We start from the raw sequence: 5,977 nt of genomic DNA, 5'->3' as shown, positions 1-5,977 counted from the left end.
CCACAGAGGTCAGAAGAGGGCTTCGGATTCCCCTGGAACTGGAGTTAAGCCTCAGGGCCCAGTTATTGTTGCCTCTAGACCTATAACCATACTCAAAGCTAAGGGTATGGGATAATGGTGGAAGGAACATAAAATTGGATCAGGCTGAGTTTATTGACATGGGCCCCCTGACTGGAGATTCTAGGTTTAATATGGAAGCTCGTGCAGTTAAAAAGGTGTTAAAAGTTTATTTGATTGGTTGGCTGAGGTATTTATCAAGAGATGGCCTACTGACAGAGAGCTGGAGATACCTGATATTCCTTGGCTTAGTGTTGATGAAGGGATTGTAAAGCTCAGGCAAATTGGTATGCTCGAGTGGATTCGCAGTGCAACACCAAATCCTCCACAATGGGAGGGCCCAGAGGACATGCCTTTTACTGATTTTATAAGATGGAAAGTACTGAGAGAGACACCAGAACATTTGAAGAGCTTTGTTTTTGCTCTTTTCCTTATGCCAAATCTTACAGTTGGAGATGCTGCTGCTCAATTGCATAAATTAAATGTAAATATAATAGGTGTAACAGGACCTCGGAGTAGGGGGTCAGGTGGCAGTATTGAATTGTGCTGGGAATTGAACCCGGGTCCTCTGCAAGAGCAGTCAGTGCTCTTAACCTCTGAGCCATCTCTCCAGCCCCACATTTTATATTTTAACAGATTTCTTGTTTCATAGTTTATAGTTTTCCATAAACAATTGTGTTACTTAATTTCTGGGATTGCATTCATCATGCTAGACATGGACCTAGCTTCAGTGTTAGTACTCTGGTTAACTTGATAAGCCATAGAAATAAGTTATTGGAAAAAATATTATTGTAGTAATACATTAAATGACAAGGATGGATCCTAACATATTAAATATACATGAAAATTATCTTGTATTTTATGGGATCATAGAATTTTCCTTCTTTATATCATTTAGGATTATTGTATCATATTTTGGTAATCTATTTGCAGAATCTTACTAGTTCTAAGTATTAGATGATTAGATCTTGTCAGCACAAACCACTGTATCCCCATTTTGGGTCATTCAAAGTAGGACCTCATCACAGGTCATCCTTAAAAATAATAGGTACTCCTGATCATTCTCCTTAAATTATAATCAAGAAAACCCTGGTACTTCCATTTCCTTAAAACCTAATCTGTTTATAAACCCATAGTTGCTATAAAGCTATCATAATGAGAACCTTTGAAATAAACCCATGTCCAACTAATAAACAAACCAACTGTATGTGCAGTATTAGAATGAACATAGTATATGCCAAGGATGGGAATGTACACCCTGTAATCCCAGCAGTCAGAAGGAAAAGCAGGAGGATTTCGGCAAGTTACAGCCCAGCCTGATCCATATAGGGAGCTCCAAGCCAGCCAAGGCTACAGAGTAAAACCCTGTCTCAACAACAAACAATATAATACATTGAACATAAACGCTCTAAGTGCAGCTCTCTATTTTAAAAAAGCATACTGCAATCTATAATCCCCAAGTCTAAGGGGAAAAGGAGATTCATGCCTAATAATCATTTGTATCAAAGTACTTCATGAATATTGAATTTTTCACTTTACTTTGATTTTGATGAATAAACATGCAATAAAGAACAAAATACAGATTTGTTAAGTTGCCACTTTGGGTCTCTTTTGACTTTGGGAAGCTATGAATCAGCTCTGAAAACAAGATGGCACAGTATATCAGATTGACCACAGCTACTGACCATTTTCAGCAGACCATGAAAATGGAATATTCTGAATTTGGTTAAATGCAAGAAGATATTATTAAATTTCTGGAAAAGATCCTAAGAACGGACCTGTGAATACATAACTACGAACCACTAGTTAATTGCAAATAAAATATTTTGCAGAACATAGTTGTTTAAGACATAAAATTCACAGGATTTGTTTGGGGTATTTTAAATTATTAATTTTAATTTCTAATGTTTATGAGATCTTTATTAGTAACTTCTGTGAATTAAACATTGCTTATGCTTCTGTGGTGTGCTGTATGTGAGTCTCTTAGGCTTATTAGTATTTTGGCACAGCCCAGTGCTGCCTTTGGTGGTGACCAACCCCAACACCTTTCACAAAAACAGTGATAGTAGGTTCTCAATAGATATTTGCTAGAAAAGTGATCAAACAGCTTAAAATAAAAAACTCACAGAAACTTGGTTTTATTATATTTGAATGTGACAACTGTAATAACCAAATGGCAATGTAAATCAATTGCACAGACCTATAGAAAGGGTGATTCTTCTGATATATATTTCATTCAAGTGGCATAACCATTACCAGCAAAATGTTTCAATTAAGCTTCCCCTAAGATAGTAACAGACATGACACTGTAAAAAAAATTATTTCCCTTGGGGCTGGAGAGATGGCTCAGTAGTTAAGAGCATTGGCTGCTCTTGCAGAGGGCCCAGGTTTGGTTCCCAGAACCCACATGGTGGCTAACAACTATCCATAACTTCAGTTCCATAGGCTCTGAGGCACCCTTTTTTGACCTCTGTGGGTATTTCATGACCTGGGTGCACTTACATATAAAATAAAAATAGCAAATAAAATATTCTAAAAATATTTTTTCTTGAACTGTCTCAAATTTGCAAGTTATTTAATATACTCCTTTATGAAAATGATGTCTAATGTTGGTGGACCTAATTCATATTGGCAGATGATATCTTCACTTTTTCCTTGTCTTTTTGCACTACATTAATAAATGACCTGTGACTTTTGGGGAGATGCTGGAGATGGGATCCAGAACCTCATGCATTTTAGACAAGCACTGTCCTATACCATCGAGCTGTGTCCCAAGCCCAACCTGTGGCCTTTTTATATGGTTATTTTGTAGTTCAGCATAATTTCTGAAAATTTAAATTTTTCCTAAAACCCATTGTTATGCTAAAAAGATTAATTCAGGCATGCCAAGTCTTCCCTGTAATATAAGAAAATATAAAAATACTGTGATAGTATGCATTCATTTCCTTAAATTTCCCTTCCAGCTGTTCTGCCATTCCCATACTCTGGCTGGCCTCAGAGGGATGAATGCAGAACTCACAGCATGGACTACTGCCTCTCAAATTCTGGTCCCAAAGCAGCAGTACTGGCCTCTAATACTGCTTGCCAGACTTGCAGAGTCCTGTTCCTTACCCTAGACCTTCTATTCAGAATCTACATTAAAAATATTTTTAGTAAGATCCTCTCCATATGCACATGGAATCTGGAGGTCTCTATTCAAGAACATGCCTACCAAGCTTTGTAGCATAGGAACGAGATCTGAACAAGGGCTCTATGTATTGCAACAAATGATGAGCAAGTTGCTGGGGTGTTTCTTTTTACACTTAACACAATAGTCTCATGGTTTCTGTTTCCTTTAAGGTACCAATGTTGTTAGAAGGATGAAGAGGCTACCCACAGGAAGGCACCGTTGGCCAATTGTCCCTATATCCCTTTGACTAAATATGAAGATTTTTTTTTTTTCTTCAGTGCTGGGGATCAAACCCTGGGGTATGGAGAATATCGAGCAGTTATTGCCAAGTCAATACTTCAAGTAGAGCACGTTTTTGATCCGATGCATAGATTGTTATAAGTAACAACAAATCCCTATTCTTTAAACTAATTGTAGTTTATGAATTAAAGCAGAGCAATCTTCTGCCAAAAACTGGGAATAAGTTCATGGGCCAGTTTTCACCCAAATATTTGGGTTGTGCAATTGATCACATAATACTATTTGTTATTTGCTATCTATTTCAGAAAATTTAGATTAATCTTAAGATTTAAGAGATTTCAGTTCACATAATTACAAGCTTTATTTGTGAAACCTGCTAATTACCTTCAAGAAGAAGAAGGTAAGAAATCATACTGCCTTGATTTTTTCCCTTGGTGTGAATCTGGCTTCAGATGAGAGAACTGTACTGAGTTCATTACAAAGGCCAACTGGCCTACAACTGAAGATCACCATCCACTTTTGGCAGGTTTTCAATCTAATTCTAGCCTTTACCCCTTATTGGAAAACAAGGATGAATTGTGAAGCTTGAATTCACTGTTCAAAGCAATTGGCTGGAAAACTATTGTCAGAACTAATAATGTTTTAACAAAGGGCTTATTTCAGAAATTTATTTTATCTCTTCTAAATTTAAATTGGAGGAAATTTATGCTGATAATTATGAAGATTGGTTGAAAACACTCTTGCTGATTTGGCTTTTACAAAATCTCTGTTGAGGTTATTTCCTGTATCGAATACGGCAAAAATACTGAGTATTAAGAATTCCTGATGGATTAATAGATTATTCCTATCTTTGTTATATCTATGTCCCTTTCATTAAAATTATTAAGTCAACCTATATTTTTCCTCGAATACCTATCAAGGCTGAATTATGTAAATTACTTAAAAATCATATACTCAGCCGGGCCTTTAATCCCAGCACTCGGGAGGCAGAGGCAGGCGGATCTCTGTGAGTTCAAGTCCAGCCTGGTCTATATAGTGAGTTCCAGGACAGCTGGGGCTACAGACAGACCCTGTCTCAAAAAGACCAAAAAAACCAAAATCATATACTCTTGGAAGTTTAGTTCAGCATGAACTAAATGATTTGCTGTTTGGACATTTAGTGTAAGATAAACTGAAGCAATGATCATTGATGCCACAAGGTTCAGCTTCCATCAATGTACTCAGAAGCTCCTGTGCCTTTGTATGCACTATTTACAAAAAGAAAAAGTCCCGTTTTAAAAAAATATCTGGGGTGTAAGTTTTATAAATTAACCATTAGAATTATAAGCTGTATATTTTCTTTGGTACTGATTTTGAGAATTTAAAGTAGATTAGCTTTTAAAAACAGCTAAATAATTGATGTATGCAGAAATTCAATAAAATGTAAAGACCAGGAGATAATGGAATTTAAAAAAATCCTTGCATTACTCATCCTTGCTGAAAGAGTTATAGAGTTTTATAATAAATGTGTTTTTGAGGAACCAATGTCAGCCCAGTCCATTTTATAGTTCATTTGGGTGCAATTCTGTAAACAGTAGGATGATTATTGATATTTTTAAGCTAGCAAGTGTAATCTGACTGACAATCTGCTTCAGGAAATCTCAGAGGATGTGATACATGTTTCCTGTTGTCTTCAAACATTTTTGGTCATTTGTCATTACCTGAAGTGCCAGACTGGAACCTGGAGCTCCTGCTAGAAATCATGCAGGCAGCAGCAGGTGGTGCAGTAGGAAGTCTGAGCAGCCAGGTGCTCCTCAAAGCACAGCCTGGACAGGCTTCTGCTAGGCATTTCCTCTTGTCAAACTGGAAGCTAGGGGGAGAAAAGGGAGGGAATTTTGTGTTTTGCCTCACTAGAATACTGTTATTTCTCCTCCCATAAAATCTTTTATGTACTTAAATACCTAAGGTAATACACCTTAGAATCAGATTTGAAAAAAAAGTGTAAATAATAAATTTTTTTCATTAAGTTATAATAGTTCACTGTCTTCATATAGTTATTTAACCTTTAAAGTTGTTGGAGTTTTGTTGTTGTTGTTATTTTGCTTTTAATGATGGGGGAATGATTTGAATGATTGTGTGTCTCATTAGATTTACACTACCATCTTACCTGACTGGACAGAGCACCAAATACATACGTCTATACGCTGTACATGTTTACAAGACTCACCTTAAAAACATTTTAAGCATTTTGCTTTAAAAGCACACACACTCTTCAACTGTCCTGATTATATTTAAACTGATCATCTCAATTTTACATATTTTTAGAGCTTTTTTCATATAGGCACTAAGATTTAAGAAACTGTTCATTTAAAAACATTGAGCAAGTGTTTCATTTACATTAACTGTCTGCTGTTATGTAATGTAATAGAAAAGGATCCCCCCCAAAGATAAAGCACTCCTGCATCTGAATGATGAAACCCACACTCATGAATTTCTTCCTGATACAACCTATGTGTAGCTGTTAGTCTTTGC

General features: G+C 36.3%; 1 protein-coding gene across 1 annotated transcript in view; it reads left to right on the top strand.

Annotated features, from left to right (window-relative positions):
• Zdhhc2 (zinc finger DHHC-type containing 2) overlaps nt 1–5,425 on the top strand; it is a gene marked incomplete in the record, with an annotated part of 72,670 nt that extends 67,245 nt beyond the window's left edge. Inside the window, 1 exon segment of the mRNA XM_008844519.3 lies at nt 3,397–5,425.
• Nucleotides 5,426–5,977: the final 552 nt, after the last annotated feature.

Source organism: Nannospalax galili, unplaced genomic scaffold (assembly GCF_000622305.1).
Source record: "Nannospalax galili isolate Female #2095 unplaced genomic scaffold, S.galili_v1.0 scaffold242, whole genome shotgun sequence".
In the NCBI taxonomy this organism is placed as follows: Eukaryota; Metazoa; Chordata; class Mammalia; order Rodentia; family Spalacidae; genus Nannospalax; species Nannospalax galili.
The sequence above is the reverse complement of the archived record's forward strand: the minus strand, read 5'-3'. Positions and strand labels throughout refer to the sequence as shown.